The sequence below is a fragment of the Ceratotherium simum genome, chromosome 33, assembly GCF_057802395.1.
Source record: "Ceratotherium simum simum isolate JZ-2026a chromosome 33, ASM5780239v1, whole genome shotgun sequence".
NCBI classification, from domain to species: Eukaryota; Metazoa; Chordata; class Mammalia; order Perissodactyla; family Rhinocerotidae; genus Ceratotherium; species Ceratotherium simum.
This window is the reverse complement of record NC_141932.1, coordinates 33481863-33499791: the sequence shown is the minus strand read 5'-3', so window position 1 is coordinate 33499791 and position 17929 is coordinate 33481863. Positions and strand designations below refer to the sequence as shown.

The following is a 17929-nucleotide window of genomic DNA, read 5'->3' as shown; positions in this document are numbered from 1 at the left end:
AAAGGTATTCTATGTTCTTGGATTGGAAGAATTAATATTGCAAAAATATCTACACTATACGAAGTGATTTACAGACTCAATGCAATCCCTCCATAAAGTAAATGTCTAGTATTGCACCATTTATGGGAAGAGCAGTTGCTCAGGTACATGAAGTGTGTGTGAGGATCTATGGTTTAACAGCCTAATATACAGATATTTCAGTGAAGCCTTCTGCTTCAGTTCCACCTGGGGGGTGTAGAAATGCCTGGTTACTCCAACTTCCAGCTATTAGAGGGGTTCTTGCAGTATGATGTAACTTACTTCTCAGCTTCCCCCATTGCCAGCTTAATTATCTTCTTTCTTAGAATTCATATGTTAAGTAGTGGTTACATTTTGCTTTTCAGCTTCCAAAATATTATAGCAGTTGTCTCCACCCAATATATTGTTCTTTATGTATTTATGGTTAAACTTAATAGTCCCTCAATCAGTGATAAACAATCCTGTCTAAAAAAATCTGAAAATGTATTTTTTTAATTATTTTCCTCTTACTCTTGGATGATAGTTTAGCTGGGTTTAGAGATCACAACTAATAGGTGTATTTCCTAGGCATTTTCCTTTAAAATTTTCTCTTTGACCCATGGATTATTTAAAAGTGTATTGTTGAATTTCCATGTGTTTTATAGATTTTCTTAAAAATATTTAAATTTTCATGTTGTTGATTTTGTTTTATTCCATTATTGCAAGAAAACACTTTGTAAGTTTTCAATTATTTTAAATTTGTTTTATTTTATAGCATAGCATATGGTCTATATCAATGAATGTTTTTGGATGCTTAAAGAAATTTACATTCCATTTTTGTTGGGTGGAATCTTCTACTATGTCTGTCTCCCAGTCTGCATAATGGCAGGGCTGCATTTTTATTTTTTTTTATTCAGAGTTTGTTTCCACTCTTTTGAGTCATTCAGTAAGAATAGTTCAGTGCCAATTTGCACAAGGCTACTTGGGAAACATTGCTAACGGGGCTTATGTCTAAAAAAATAATAAATAAAACTTCATCCATTGAGCAACTCTGACCCTTAATCTGCTCCTTGTGCTTATTAATATTGACTCAATATGTGGACAGGAATGGATGCAGTTCAAAGCATCAATTTATACAGCTAAGAAGACTGACAAGGAGTAACCAAGTATTGGAGAAATAAATATTTTAAAATGTAAACAAGTGGAATAAATAATAAAGCTTATTTTAAAGAAGGAAATAATTGGATATTGAGAGCAAAAAAGAGTGACATGGTAACGGAATGAGAAGAGAAACAGAAAAAAATAAACATATAGTTACCACTTCATTGTGTCAGAAAACAGTGCAACAAACAATATTTCCTGAAATTCTTTCTTCTATGAAGTTTTCTTAGACTGTTGAAAAAACACTCTTTCCATACAAATACTTTGAAAAGGAATTCCTACTTGACCCCATAACATCACACATAAACATCACCCTCCCCTCTCATCTCTGGGAAACATCTTCAGCCGAGTCTTTCTTGTACCTTTTATGTCTGTGAAAGCCATTCTGTGATTCTCCAATACCAAGTGCCCTTCCACTTAACTAAAGCATGGTGTTGACATCTGGTTACCATCATGAAGGATCTGTGATGAATCAGAGAATGGATACATCTTAACAATTTCTTGTACGTGGTATCTTTGACATATCTAATAGCACAAGGGCCTAGAAAATGTTCAGTAAATCTTAAAGGAAGTTTCCAATTGAATTTATTGTGCTAAATTGCTGGAGTGACCTTTTAAAACTTGAGTTCCATTTGCAAAAATCACTTGGATTTAGGCAGAGTTGTGTCTATACAACTTTATAACAAAGGAGATAACGCAGAGAAACTGTGAGGCACTTAGCTTTGCTTTTTTATACTTACTTTGTGTTATTTTTAAATGGCCTTATTTTATATAGGTAGAAGAATAGATTTGACTAAACATTTAGCATATTTGTAGTCACATGGAGATTAAATTAAGTTTGGATTAAATTTAAACAATTCTCTGTCTCATGGAATAAGACACCCACACCTCTTCTGGATTCAAATAATTCAGAGGCACCTCATCATCATGGACTCATCTTCTATAATTTCCAAGTAAAAACAGAATATATGCAGGTAATATTTTTTTTTTATACCCAAGATATCATTCTCATAGTCAAATTAAAAAGGAAAGACTGCATATGTAGGGACCTTGGGTAACTCCAGGGAAATTTCCCTCCATTTAGACTTTTATAAAATAATCCATAATATACAGATCTCTTCATATTTTAAAACACAGGTAATAAACATTTATAATTTATTGAAATGATAAATTTTAATAAACTGAAAGTTTTCAGCTCATGCTGCTTATGATGTTTAAGAAGTAATAATAAGTTATTCAAAAGTTAATGCTGTAAATAGTAATCTTCCTTAGACAAATATACTTTAAACACATTACTTTGGCCAAACAGACATTATATTTGTACAGATTTTTTTAACCAAAATGACATGTAAAATCATAGAAATAAAGAATAATTCATAAAGTAGGGCCTTTGAATTAAACCTACATTTTTTAATGATGATTAAAAGATTCTCTTACGTATAGTGGGAGGATGTCATGATTTACAACTTACAATCTGGTTCAGAATATCAAATTCTTTTTTCTTAGGCTAATCCCCGTGCTCAGCAGTCTTTGCAGGGCATCCTACATCTCTTTGTTCCTCAGGGTGTAGATGAGAAGGTTCAACAATGGTGAAACACAGTGAAGAAGAAGATGAAGAATTTGTCGTGTTTTGAAGCAAATTGGTTCTTAGGGTCTCTGTAAACCATGGCCACTGTCCCATATGATATAAAGACCACAATGAGGTGGGAGCAGGTGGTTATGGTTGTCTGCCTTCTCTCCTCAGACGGGCTTTTCCCTAATGCTTGAGCTGTGTAGCCATAAGAAGTCAGAATGAACTTCATTGGCACAATGGTGAAGAGGACATCAAAGATGGTCCTCCACCACTCACTGGCGGAGGTATCTTCACACACCAGGCATATGGGGGCAGGAACATGGCATGGAAAGTCATCTGCGCAGTGGTGGGTGCAGAAGGGCAGCTCGAATGTGATGGATGTCTCAGTAACATATTTCATCAGGCCACACAAGTTGAACATGAGCACCAGCTTCCAACAGAATTGATGATGCATGATGGTGGTGTAGCACAGGGGCTGGCAGATAGCAATGCAGCAGTCAAAGGCCATCACCACCAACAGGACACCTTCTGTGACACCAAGACAGAGAAACACACAGAGTTGGATGACACAGCCCGTGTAGGTGATGCTCTTGTCTGGCCTCCACAAGTTGGACAAATCTGAGGCACAGCATTTGTGGTGAAGCAGAGATCAAAGCAGAAACAATTGCTAAGAAAGAAGTACGTGACAGTGTAGAGATGAGGTTCACACAAGACAGCAGGATGATGTTATGTTGGAGATGATGATCATGGTGTACAATAAGATCACATTCCAGAAAAGAACCACTTCTAGCTGGGGCCATTCGGAGCCAAGAAGGATGAAGCCCCCTGGGAAACACTTGTTCATCATTTTTGTTGCTTTTGGCATTGGGGTTTGGACAAAACTGTAAGTAAGATTTTGGAATGGATTTTGTAGAAAGGCTGTACTGGCATTTATTTAGAGGAGGCAAGCGTTATTAGTTTTTCAGTGGGTCTTGGAACATAGGGCATGTGGATGTTTTCCCTTACATTAGACCAATATGGTACAATCTCTCTTTCATAAGGTTTTGATTTTTACACAAATGGGGTATTTTTAAGAAACTACCCTTGGGATTCATCTCTAGACTCTGTAATCACAATATCCCCAGTGAATACCCTCTTATAATTACCTTAGATCATATTCATGTTCCTCCCAGATTGTCCTTTCACCAAGAATGTAGTGGCTCTCTGAAATATTTGAGAGAAATGTTAACGATGAACATTTATCTTTGAAATGTGTAGTCCCTCAATGTAGCAGTGTATTATTTGCATTGTTTGGTGATGTTAATAGGAATGCGTAAAATGGAGATTATCCCCAAAACAAGGCCCTTCTCCTCTGAATGTAGACTCTAAACAGTGAGACTCTGAGTATAAATCATTTTCTGAATATCTGAAGAACTGCCTTGGCATAAGAGACATAACAGTTTTTAAATGAGGCAAACTTAGGTTGAATACCTGTTTCTTTCACCTTAGCTAAAGTAATTTAAATTTCTTTATGTAAAAAATCCCAAGTCAACATTCTTATCTAAGAAATGGCTATACTAGCACCCACCTCAGGGAATTCAGGTACAAAATATAGGGATAATGGTATAATAGTGCCTACTACATCTTAGCACAAAACACTAAACAGTATAAAAGTAGTGAAATGAGAGCATTATAAAAGCTTAGTCTAATCCTTTTTTTTTTTGGTGAGGGAGATCAGCCCTGAAAATCTCTTTGATTCTTGCTCCACAAATGTCCATTATTGTCCTTCTCAATAATCATTTGGGCATAATAAATAAATTTCAGTGAAGAACCATAATAGAAAAATGGAAATATACCAAAATGACAAAATTGTAAAATATATGATTATTTTAAAGCGTCATTTCATGGGTAGGAGGAAAAGATGATGCAGAGACATTAGCTAAATAAATATAACCAGGGACATTAGATTTGGAGAATAATCCCTGGGAATGTTAAATTTCTGTCTTCTGGGAACTATAGAACAGTTCAGATGATATTAAGAATGTGAAAGGGACAGGACACAAAAATGCTGTTAGGTGTAGGAAACCGAGTGTTAGATTGTGAAAACTAAATTTTGTAAGTGGCCAAAGAATGCTAAAATTTGAGGAACATTGTAAGAACCTGTTTCTCCTCAATAGCAACTTTATATCTATTTATGCAGTGCCTACCATGTGCCAAGCAATGTGCTATGATGTGGGAATATATGGTAAACAAAAGAGAGGAAATCCCTTTTATATAGAGCTTGTAGACCCATAAGAGACAGAGACAGCAAGTTAATAAATGAGCAAATAAATCATAGGGATTCAACCATTTTAAAGTTAAGTCTAAAAGTGAAAAGAAACCCATCAGGGTATTATAATTGAGAATAAGAGTGGAAGATGCAAGAACGGAGGAGGATCATTTTACTCAGGGGGAAGAGGAAGACCAAACAGTCTGGTGCTGAGGATGTGTGCACGTTACATGTCCAGGTGGCCGGGGATAAGCAAGAGCCACGTGTGCTGGATATGGCCAGATATGTCAGCCAAACTCAGTTTCTCTAGGCTAAGTTCCCATGATCATGTCCTGAACCGATCTCATTCTTTTCTTTGCAAAGATTGATTCCTGAATTAACTACAATATATTCATTCTGGTCCATCAGACTATATCACTTCTTCAGTTCTCTCAATGTCCAGAGTTTTATTTCATATACTTACAACCACCTCGCTCAGAATGGAATACTGCACTAAAATTGACATTAGACAAGAATGTTCTAGTTTTTCTTCTGAATTTCATTTTGAAATAATGTGGGCTCAAATTTCTTTATGTAAAGAAAAATTCAGATCAGTGGTATTATGTGATATTTTTACTAAAATTACTTTGAGTTATTTTTTACAGATTATTTTTTCACAATACAAACTCATTTTATGAGTATTTAAATAGATACTTTAAAATATATTTAAAACAAAGAAAGAAATGAAGCCCTCTGTATTCCCACCACCAAATACAATATTTTCTGTAAAACTTGGTTCTTTCAACATATATTTTTAATAAATAATGTACATACATACATAGATATAGTATATAAAATGTATCAGATATAGAATAAACTGTGTATAGCTCTATATTTACTTAAATATTACAATTGTGGACATGTTATCATGTCTTTAAATATTTTTAGAAATATCACTAAAATATAATTTAAAGCTCCATAGTATTTTACCTTAGTAACAGAATTTATATAAAAAATATTTTATGAGTTTAAATGTAAGTTTTTAAAAATTTTTTCATAACAAAACAATACTGAGTTAAATATCTATTTAAATAAATCCTGGATCCTGACTGAAAATACATTTTATATCAAGATAATGTTGTCACTTTTAGATTCAGGTTACTTCCCATGAAGGAGCTACCTTATCTACCACAGAAAGCAGTCCTACTCTTTTTATTTTTCTCACAATCATGATAATTATCATTTTTCCTGTATGTAATACAGCAAGTAAAGGAGTGGAGCGCTACTGAGGATTTAGTTTGCATTTTTATTACTAATATGTTCATTTGTTTTTGAAAATTCTTCTCCACCAAGAAGTTTGTGACTTTTTTCTTTTTTTTTAGTTTATTTATTTATTATTTTGTGAGGAAGATCAGCCCTGAGCTAACATCCATGCCAATCTTCCTCTTTTTTTGCTGAGGAAGACTGGCCCTGGGCTAACATCTGTGACCATCTTCCTCCACTTTATATGGGACTCCGCCACAGCATGGCCTGACAAGCGGTGCATAGGTGCACTTCTGGGATCCAAACCCAGGCCGCTGGCAGTGGAGCGTGCGCACTTAACCACTATGCCACAGAGCCGGCCTCAACATTTCTTAACTTGATAGTTTATTTTCTTCTAATATGTAAGAGCTTATTATACATTCATGACCTTAAATTATTGATATGTCATAGGTCCACATAAATTCTGCAATTACTAACATATTTAATATGGCTTATCTTTTTCTTCTTCTCAGAGATTTTTTTTCTTTTTCAAATCTTAATTTATTTTCATGGTATTTTATTCATTGTATTTGTTCATTGCTTATTTAAATCTTTACCCATACATTTTTCTTGTTATTTTGTCTTTTAATTTTCTGCATCTAAACCTTTAATCAGTTTGATGTTTCTTAATGTGAAACTAGGATCTAAAGTTTTTCCCCATTTGTTATGATATTATCAAAATATTTTACCAAAGAATCCTTTCTCAGTTAACTGAGTCACGATGACAATTTTATCGCTTTTAATTGCCAAGAGCTCTGCTACAATCATGGCAGGTAGCCACATATTCCATGGTCATAGTTAAGGCCAAAAATTGCAGCACAAGAAACTTTATGTCATGACATGAGTAGTATTTAATAAATAGCTTAATATGTAGATTTTAGTTCTAAAGAGGCAATATATTCCTCAAGACTGATCCTGTTTCAGGTTAGCGCATACAAAATGTGCAAAAATGTGAAATCATTAAACTCTAAAGTTTATTATAAATTATACTATGCTAAACAATTCACTACCTAACTCTTAATCCTTTACAATATGAAGGATTTTAAAAATTCACTGCTGTGATATGAGAAAAGAAAGAGCGTACAGTAAAATTTCTGCAACAGAACAGCAAAAATTCAGTTGAGTCTGTATGTGGATGTGTTTTAACATACAGATTTCACATAAGTTACAGTACAGGATCCTTGAGGCTGTAAAGAGCACAATGATAATTTGTGCATCTCAAAATACATCCTGTTCCACAAAGTTCCTCAGAAATTTGCATAAGTTCCCTTCAAGTTCAAGGAAATGGTATGTCTTTTGAATTTATAGAAGTTGGACTTTTTATCTCTGTATTTTCGAACTGTTCCACCTCAGAAAGGTAAGAAGCTTGCCTGTGTTGGCAAGTGGATCAGTAGTAGGCTCTGGAAAATATAAGCCAGCCTGCCTGGGAGCCATTCAGAGCCCTTTCTTGGCTTGGATAATTATCTCAGGCTTCCCAACTCTGAGCAACTCCACAGTTAAATGTATGGCATTGTGTAGTTATTAGGAGATGTAAGGAAGGGGGTAAGCACTTTTTTCTATTGAGGGAAAGAGCATTAAGAACACAGAGGAAACAGGGTTTTTCAAGAGGTCCCTGGGGTTAATCCTTGCAGATAATTAGCTGCCAGTCCAGAAAAGTTTCAAAAGCCTAGAAAATGAAAAAAAACTGCTTCCTTTTATTTCAGTCTTAGTGGATGTAAGAAGATTGAAATTATACCAAGTATATATTTTGGTTACAATGGTATGAAACTAGAAATTGATCAAAAGGAAGAAAGCAGGAATATTCACAAATATGTGAAAATTAACAAACACATTGTTGAACAACTAATGGGTGAATGAAGAAATAAAAAGGGAAATAAAAAACATCTTAAAACAAAAGAAAATGGAAACACAACATACCAAAACTTATGGGATGCTCCAAAAATAGTATGAATAGGGAAGGTTATAGCGATAAGTGAAAATAGGAGAGAGAGAAAGAGATAATATTCTCCTAAAAAATTGGTTAATTTGGGGCCATAACCATGACAATGGAATATGTGCCATGATTGTAGCAGAGCTCTTGGCAAATAAATTTCTACATTAAGATACAAGAAAGAACTCAAATAATCAAACTAACTTTACACCTCAAGGAACTATAAACAGTAAAACAAACTAAGTCCAAAGTTAGCACAAGGAAGGAAATAACAAAGATCACAGTAGAAATAAATGAAATAGATATCAGAAAGAAAGTAGAAAAGATTAATGAAACTGAGTAGATTTTTAAAAAGATAAATTTGATAAACCTATAGCTAGACAACTAACAAAATAAGAAAGAACACTCAAATAAGTAAAATCATAAATGAAAAAAGGGGCATTAAAACTGATACTACAGAAATACAAAGGATCATAGAAGACTGCTTTGAACAGGTATATACCAACGCTTTTGATATCCTAGAGGAAACTGATAAATTCCTAGAATCATACAATCTATCAAGAAGGAATCATGAAGAAGTAGCAAATCTGCACAGAACAACAATAGGAGAAGAGATTAGATCAGTAATCAGAAACCTCTCAACAAAGAAGGCCTCTGCCCCAGGAGATTTCGCTGGTCAAATCCAACACAAACTTAAAGAGAATTTAACGCCACTCCTTTTCAAACTCTTCCAAAAATTTATGAGGAACAAACACTCTCAATCTCATTTTATGTAGCATTAACTTTTTAGCAACATTAGGTTTACCAAAGTTAGTTAAGAACCATAGAAGAAAAGAAAACTACTGACCAATATCACTAGTGAATATGGATGCAAAATTTTTCTTGAGAATTTTGCCAAAAATATAACCAGCTTCAAGAGCAATTTAAGTAGATCATGTATCATGATCAAGTGAGACTGATCCATGGACTGCAAAGATGCTTCAATACATGCAAATAAATAAATATGATAGAGTACATTAATAAAATGAAAGGTAAAAATCATATGATCATCTCAACAGATTAAAAAAATCATTGACAAGACATCACATCTTTTCATGATAAAAAGCTCTCAATAAATTGAGTATAAAAGAAACATACTTAACCTATTGGATGTCTTATATGAAATCTCAAAGCTAGCTTTACAGTCAAAAGTGAAATTTTGAAAGCTTTCCCTCTAATATCAGGAGGAAGATACGGATATCCACTTTCACCACTGTTATTCAACATAGGATGGCACATTCTAGCCAGAGCAATCAGACAAGAAAAAGAAATAGTTTATCCAAGTCAGGAAGAAAGAAGTAGAAGTGTCTTCTTGTAGATATTATGATTTTATATATAGAAAATGCTAAAGACCTTGCCAAAAAATTCTTATAACCAATCAACAATTTCAGTAAAGTTGTACAAAATCAACATAGAGCAATCACTTGCATTTTTATAACAAACAACAAGATACCTATAAAAGAAATTATAAAAAAATCCCACTCACCATTTTGCAAAGATATAAAATGTTTAGGAATTAATTTAGCCAAGAATGTGAAAGATTGATATACTGAAATCTACAAGATTTTGATGAAAGAAATTGAAGAAGAGACAAACAAATGGAAAGATATTATGTGTTCATGAATCAGAAAAACTAATGTTGTTAAAATATCCATACTATGCAATGCTACAGATAGATTCCTTGCAATCTCTATCAAAATTTCAATGTCCTTATTTACATAAAGAGAAAAAAATTCCTAAAACTTCTAAGAAACCACAAAAGACCCCATAGACCTGGAACAATCCTTAGAAAGAACAAAGCTGGTGGAATTACACTTCCTGATTTCAAACCCTAACACAAAGCTATATTAATCAAAACAATATTGTACTTGCATAAAAGTAGACGTATAATCCAAAGGAAGAGAATTTGAGAGCCCAGAAATAATCCTCAGCATATACAGTCAACTACTATTTGAGAAGGCAGCCAAATATTCTCAATGTGGAAAGGAAAATCTCTTCATTAAATGGTGCTGGGAAAACTGGATAACCACATTCAGAAGAAAGAAACTGGACTCTTATCTTACTCTACTCTCAAAAATTTATTGGAATGTAATTAAAAACACAAACATAAGACTTGTATCTTAAAAACTCTAGGAGAAAACTTAAAGAAACTCTCCCTTAATGTTGGTCTAGCAACAATTTTTGGATATTATATCAAAGCACATAAAAAAGGCAATCAATTAATGAGGAACTTCATCAAACTTGAAAGTTTCTGCACAGCAAAAGAGACAATCAGCCAAATAAAAACATCCTACTGAATGGGAGAAATTATTTGCAGTTCATATATCTGATAAGAAGTTAATATCCAAAATATATAAAGAAATCATAGAACTGAGTAGCAAAGAAACCAAGCAATCCAAATGAAACATGGGCAGAGAATTTGAATTAACATTTTTCCAAAGAAGATATTCAAACTACTAATATGTACATGAAAAGGTATTTGACATCACTAATCATCAGGGAAATGCAAATGAAAACTGTAATGAGATATCACCTCTTATCTGTTAGAATGGCTATCACCAAAAAGACAAGAGATAACAACTGTTGTCAAGAACTTGGAGAAAAGGAAATCCTTGTGTACTGTTGGTGAGAATGTAAACTGGTACAGCCACTATTGAAATCAGTATGGAGGTTTCTCAAAAAATATAAATAGAATTACCATATAACCCAGCAATCACACTTCTAGGTATATGTCCAAAAAAAATAAAATCAATATGTTGAAGGAGTATCTGCACTCCCATGTTTATTGCAGCATTATTCACAATAATCAAGATATAGAAACAATGTAAACGTCCATAAACAGAAAAATGGATAAAGAATATGTGAGATATATTTATATATAGAGAGATATAAATATAGATACAGATATATACAATGGAATACAATTCAGCCACGAGAAAGAAGGAAATTCTGCCATTTGTGACAACATGGATGGACCCTGAGGGCATTATTCTAAGTTAAATAAGTCAGACAGAGAAAGATAAATATTATATGATAACAGTTATACGTGGAATCTAAAAAAGCCAATCTTCTAGAAACAGAAAACAAAATGGTGTTTTCCAGGAGATGCGGAGTGGTGAAAAAGGGGAGATGTTACTCAAGTGTACAAACTTCCAGTAACAAGACAAACAAGTTCTGAGGATCAAATGAACAGCATGGCAATTATAAATTTAAAATATTGTGTTAGGCACTTTGAATTACTAAGAGAATAGATCTTATATGTTCTCACCATAAAAACAAATGGTATTCATGTGACATAATAGAAGTGTTAGCTAAAGCTATGGTGGTAAGCATTTTACAATATACAAGTGTTTTAAAACAACATGTCATACACGTTATCCTCACTCAGTGTTACACTTCAGTTATATTTCAATATAGCTGGAAAATATTCAAAAAATAAAAAAAGAAAATCCAAAGAACAGCACAAAAATTATGATAATTATAAAAATTTAAAAAGTGTTTTCCTTAAAATATGGAATAATGCACAATATTTCTGCAAAGTCGAATTTGATTACTAGACATGAAGTATCCAAGGAGAAATAATAACTAAATAGAGATTAATACTGAGTGAGCAAAGTTGGATAATATATATAGAAAAAATAAATATAAAGTTGTGTTAAGAACAAATGAAGACTAAAAACAGCTAAAAATGGTTAAGGACTGAAAAAGAGGCTTAAGATCCTGAGGAAAATAAATCAGAAAAATTAAAAGATTAAAAAGCAAGTGATCAATATAGAAACCAACAAAAATGTCAAATAAAATTTAATAAATTTGAAAAAAATAAGAAAGTGAATAGGATAAAAATATACACATGGATACAGTTTTCAAAATATGAGATAGCATTAACTAGATCTAGGTATTCACTGAAAAAAATATTAGAGTGTAAGACTTGGGCAAAAACATCAAGTCGCCTAGACAGAGACAAATAGAATGATTTCTGAACTTTTTAAAATATATTAAATGGTAAAAAAAAGATTAATATTTACTAAAAATTTAGTGGATTATCTTTTAAATAACAAAACCATTCTTTAAGTTTTAAGGAGGAAATCACATGGGTACCCACGTGTACTTTATAATAAAATTGGTTAGTACAAACAGCCCACCAAGTGATGAATGGAGAAACTATGTAAAAATAAAAAATGCTGTCTTGAGACTTAGAATCATTCAGTATAACACCTGAAAATATATGAGTACATATGACTAAATAAATGAAAGTACGGCTAAATATATAATATGAATATTTCAGATCACAACAGTGTGGAAATAATATAACAAATACAGAAATCGGTGAAAAGGATGTGTAAATATGAAAGAGGACTACTGCTCCCATTAATATTTACAAATCTTTGTTACTCTTTATAGCCTCCCAAAATCAATAACTTCCTTGATAGAGCAACTCATTCACAATTTTTAAAAGGTGACACAGTAAATAACTATATAATTATAAAAATATGATTAAATTATTATGATTGGATTATAATCCAATAATTAAAAGGGTTTTGAAAGAATAAGTAAAAACAAATTGAATGCATTTCAAGGAGGACAGTAGAATTTGCAAATATTATAGTTTCCTTTTTTCTTATGTGATAGTAAAAAATGCTGTAGAAAATTAAGGAAGTAAACAATTAAGTATATTATTTGAACTATAAGAGTAACCAAACCCCTGAAAGGTAAAAAGCTCCCAAACACATAAACACACAAACACCTAAGAGGATAAAGGGAAAACAAACGAAGTTAGAAAACAAACATAGCAAAAGTAAGATGTCAGAAATGAAAGCAAATATATTCATGATGTGCAAAATGGAAGTGGAATAAACACACATATTAAAAAGACAAAGGATATTATATTGAATTACATGAAAACCTAAATTCATGTTGCAATAATAAATGCATCTCTAATGCATATTGTGATTGACTTCCTTGTCATCAAGTAGTTTCCACCTCCTTCAACCGTGCTTTCCTCCTTTATTAAGGCTGGAAAACAAAAATATACATGCACAGACTCCTTTGTGTCTGAGACTTCACTTGTGATTTAGGTTCAGCTAATGAGTGCATGTAAGGAGATTAAGACGGTGGAAATGGGGTAGCAGTTGCCACGTTTCTTGGATTTTTTTTTTCTGTTAGCATGAAGCCTTTTTATTTTTCCTCCAGCAGCATTTTACTGTCTGGAGAATTGAGAGTCAAGAACAATCAAATCAAGAAGGTCAGTAAAAGGCCAATTGGGATTACTTTAATTTTGTCAATTATTTTGAGTGAAATCTTCATGCTTACTATATTGCAAGTTTCATCTGGCTTCTTTGGTACCCATCTGTGGAGTGTGATAATGTTTCATTATAAATATTGTGCATTTTGTGGACCTTTATTTTTATGCATTTTTTCCTTTTAACAAAATGATTATTATTTTGTTAAAATAATACCAAAACACTATTAAAATATGTTTGAAATTATATTTTGAAGACTATTTTTTAATTTTTAAAAGCAAATTATTATAAAATTCAATTAAAACAGATGTTTGTTCAGTTGATAACATCAAAAACAAAAAGAAAGGTGAAAAGAGGGGTAGAAATAATAATCAGAAAAATATAATTACTTTTTTAGGAATACCTAAAACTATATAATAATAATTGAAAATAGCAGCAATCATATATATAATATTTTATTACATATTATGTATATGTCACCTGTGTGAATAAGAAAATGTCCATACCACCCAAAGCCATCTATAGCCTCAATACAATATGTATCAAGAGACCAGTGACACTTTTTACAGAAATAGAAAAAATAATTCTAAAATTTTTTTGGAACCACAAAAGATCCAAAACAGCCAAAGCAATCCTGAAAAAGAAGAACAAAACTGGAAGCATCCTGATTTCAAACTATATTGCAAATCTATAGTAATCAAAACAGTATTGTGCTGGCATAAAAAAACAGACAAATAGACCAATGGAAGAGAACTAAGAAGCCAGACATAAGTCTGTGCATGAATGATCAGCTAATACTTGAAAAGGGAGCCAAGAATACTCAATGGAGAAAAGTCTGTCTCTTAAATAAATGATGCTGGATAATTGGACGTTTACATGCAAAAGAATAAAACTAGACCCCTATATTATACCACTCACAAAAATTAACTCTAAATAGATTAAAGACTTATATGTAAACCTGAAACCTTAAAACACCTAGAGGAAAACAGAAGGAAGAAGGTCCTTGACACTGATCTTGGCAATGATTTTTTGGATATGACACCTAAAATGCGAGCAGCAAAAGCAAATATAAACAAGGACTACATCAACCAAAAAATTTCTGCACAGCAAAAGAAACAATCAACAAGACGAAAAAGCAACTTATGAAATGGGAGAAAATATTTGCAAACCACATATATAATAAAGGGTTAATGTCCAAAACATATAAGGAACTCATACAACTAGATAGCAAAAGAAACACCAAATAACCAATTTAAAAATAGACACACGACTCCAACAGACATTTTTCCAAAGAAGATAATGAAAGGACCAACAAGTATATAATAAGGCTGTCAATATCACTGATCATCAGGGAAATACAAATGAAAACCACAATGATATATCACCTCACATGTGTTAGAATTTCCGTCATCGAGAAGACAAGAGATAAGTGCTGGTTAGAGTGTCCAGAAAAGGGATCCTTTGTATACAGTTTGTGAGAATGTAAATTGGTGCAGCCACTATGAAAAACAATATGGAGATTCAGCACAAAATTAAAAATACAGCTCTTATATAAACCAGCAGCTTCACTTCTGCGTATATATCTGAAAGAAATGAAATTACTATCTTGGAGAGGTATCTCAACTCCCATGTTAATTGCAGCGTTATTTACAATATCCAAAACATTGTAACAACCTAAGTGACCATCGACGGATGAATGGATAAAGAAAATGTGATATATACTTTTTATATATAAATATTACCCATCCTAAAAAAAGGGAAATCCTGCCATTTACATCAACATGGATAAAATTTGTGGGCATTGTGCTAAGTGAAGTGAGTCAGACAGAGACAGACAAATACTGTATGATCTCATGTGGAATCTAAAAAAAAAAAAAAATGGACTCATAGAAACAAAGAACAGATTGATGTTTGCCAAAGAGAGAATGAGGGAGATGGTGGAAATGGGTGAATGTGGTCAAACTTCTGGTCCTAAGATAAATAAGTTCTGGGGATATAATATATAGTATGATGACTACAGTTAACATGTATGTGTATTTTTAAAATCGTAAGAGAGTAATTCTTTATAGTTCTTTAACAATATTGTTTGTAAATTTTTAAAATCCTAAGAGAGTAGTTCTTAAAAGTTCTCAGCACAAGAAAAATTGCACTATGTGAGGTTATGGATATTCACTGAACTTACTGTGTTAATCATTCACAATATATACATATATTAAAACATTATGTCATACATCTTAAACATACAATGTTATGTGTCAATTGTATCTCAATAAAACTTGAAAAAAGACTATTTTTTGGAGGATGTTTATTTTCACTATGTTTTACAATATGTTGTTCTTGACTTAGAGGATATCTACAGATTTACTTTAAGATTTACCCTGAAATCTTACTAGGTTGCTTTTTTACTATTTTGTTGCTCCTGCTATGTTGCCTTACAGGAGATTTCTCATTTATCATCTTAACAGCCCAATAGAGTAGAAACGGTTATTGTCCAACCAAGTTCTTTAGGGGCTACATCTCCAAATATCTTTGACTTTCTTCCTGCTCTCTCAGCTTCCAGGCATGTTGGAGTTCCTGCTATTTGGGAAAATATCAATATTATTATTATTTTCAGCAATAGCTACTTCTCCTTCCTGGATTTTTGCTCCCACTAATATTTATGTCTGTATTTTTATTTATGTGTCCACAAGAACAATACCTTAGAGAAATCTTAATCTAACTCTACTAATATATTTCTATTACATTATTTTGTTTTATATTTTGTCAAATGCTACATTTTGTTTCATTGCTTTATTTAATCTTTTCTTAGATATTTCATTTTCAGTAGATCATCTATAAGATAGATATATTTAAATTATATTCATATTTACACCTTATATATGTTTATACATACATGTATGTTTAGATTATATTCATTTAGTCAGTTTGAGTACTCATACAATTTATTTATTTATTTATTTATTTATTTATTTATTTATTTATTTATTTATTTATTTATTTATTTATTATTTTAGTGTGAGTGTGTGTGAGGAAGATCAGCCCTGAGTTAACATCCATGCCAATCCTCCTCTTTTTGCTGAGGGAAGACTGGCCCTGGGCTAACACCCATGCCCATCTTCCTCCACTTCATGTGGGACGCCGCCACAGCATGGCCTGACAAGCGGTGCATCAGTGCGCGCCCGGGATCTGAACCTGAGCCACCAGCAGCGGAGCCCACACACTTAACCGCTATGCCACGGGGCCAGCCCCCTACTTATACCCTTTAATCAAGTTTTTTTATTTGATATTTTTATATATTGCAAAATGATTACCACCTATCTTTAGCTAACACCTCTATCATATCACATCATTATTATTTATTTTTTTTGTGGGAACAATTAGTGTCTAACATCTTAGCATCTTTGAAGTTTATAGTACAATATTGTTGTCCATAATCACTGTGGTATGCATTATATCTCCAGGACTTATTTATCTACTGGTTGCAAGTTTACACACTTAGACAACATCTCTCCATTTCCCCCAGCCCAGACTATGGTAATTACAATTCTACTCTCTGTTTTTACAAGTTCAGTTTTTTAAGATTCCACATATAAGTGGTATCGCATGGTATTTGCCTTTCTATGTCTGACTTGTCTCTCTGACTAAATGCTTTGAAGATATATATATATATCTTCTTTATCCATTAAGAAATCCATATATGCATCCATATATGTGTTATCCATATACACATCTTCTTTATTCATTAATTTGGAGTTGGACACTTAGGTTGTTTCCACACCTTAGCTATTGTGAATAATGCTGCAATAAACATGGGAGTGCATATAAATCTTTGACATCCTGTTTTTATTTCCTTTGGCTATATCCCAGGAGTGGAATTGCTGGTTCATACGATAGTTCTATTTTTTTTTTTGAGGAACCTCCATACTGTTTTCATAGCGGCTGTATCAAATTACACTCTAATCAAGAGTGCACAAATGTTCCCTTTTCTCTACATCCTCACCAAAACCTGTTACATCTAAGTCTTCTTAATGATAGCCATTCTAACAGGCGTGAGGTGATATCTCATTGTGTTTTTCATTTGCATTTCCATGATTAGCAATATTTAGCATATTTTTATTTACCCATTGGCTATTTGTGTGTCTTCTTTGGAAAAATGTTTATTCAGGTCCTCTGCTCATGTTTTATTCAGATAGTTTCTTTTTGTTACTGAGTTTTATGAGGTTCTTTATATATTTTAGATATTAACCCTTTACCCAATATACGGTTTGCAAATATTTTCTCTCAATCCATAAGTTGCCTTTTCATTTTGTTGATTGTTTCCTACTGTTCAGAAGCTTTTTAGCTTTATGTAGCCCCACTTCTTGATTTTTGCTTTTGTTGCTTGTGATTTTGTTGTCATATCCAAAAACTCATTTCCCAGATCAATGTCAAGGAGCATCCTCTCCAAGTTTTTTTTCTGG

At 32.6% G+C, this 17929-nt stretch overlaps 1 pseudogene; it reads right to left on the bottom strand.

Annotated features, from left to right (window-relative positions):
• Nucleotides 1–2637: 2637 nt before the first annotated feature.
• The window catches only part of LOC147912934 (olfactory receptor 2C1-like), a 58761-nt pseudogene continuing 43469 nt past the window's right edge, over nt 2638–17929 (bottom strand).